The sequence below is a fragment of the Microtus ochrogaster genome, chromosome 1 (genome assembly GCF_000317375.1).
Source record: "Microtus ochrogaster isolate Prairie Vole_2 chromosome 1, MicOch1.0, whole genome shotgun sequence".
NCBI lineage: Eukaryota > Metazoa > Chordata > Mammalia > Rodentia > Cricetidae > Microtus > Microtus ochrogaster.
Window position 1 is genome coordinate 61,678,111 of NC_022009.1, and position 507 is coordinate 61,678,617.

Below are 507 nucleotides of genomic sequence, written 5' to 3' on the forward strand. Positions count from 1 at the left end.
CCATTCATTTATTAGTTTATTTATTTATTTTTTTGTTTTCTGAGACAGGATTTCTCTCTAGCATTGGAGTCTGTCCTGGATTCAGACCTGGTCACAGCTGTACCTGAAAATAAAACAAACAAACAAACAAACAAAAACAAAGCAAAGCAAAGCAAAAGCCAGGCAGAACAGTATGGTTGACCTTCCCTTTCCCCCTCCCCATGGGCTCCTCAGAGGGGGTGAGGCCTCCTGCAGGGAATCCACAGAGCCTCTACCCAAGGCTCTCCAGGGAACTCACTCCCTTTCCCCCAGCCCCAGGGCTGCGGGCCACATCTATCTCAGGCATAGGTGGCAGGTACTCTGGCTATCCAGGATGTGACAGACACAGACACACAGAAGCAGGGAGGAAAGGTACCCACTCTCTCACTAGATGCAGGCATGCAGGAGGAACAAAGAAAGAATGAGAACTGGAGAGATGGAATTTCTGGAATGTCCAGAAACCACATGGTGGGGATCTAGTGTCCTCTT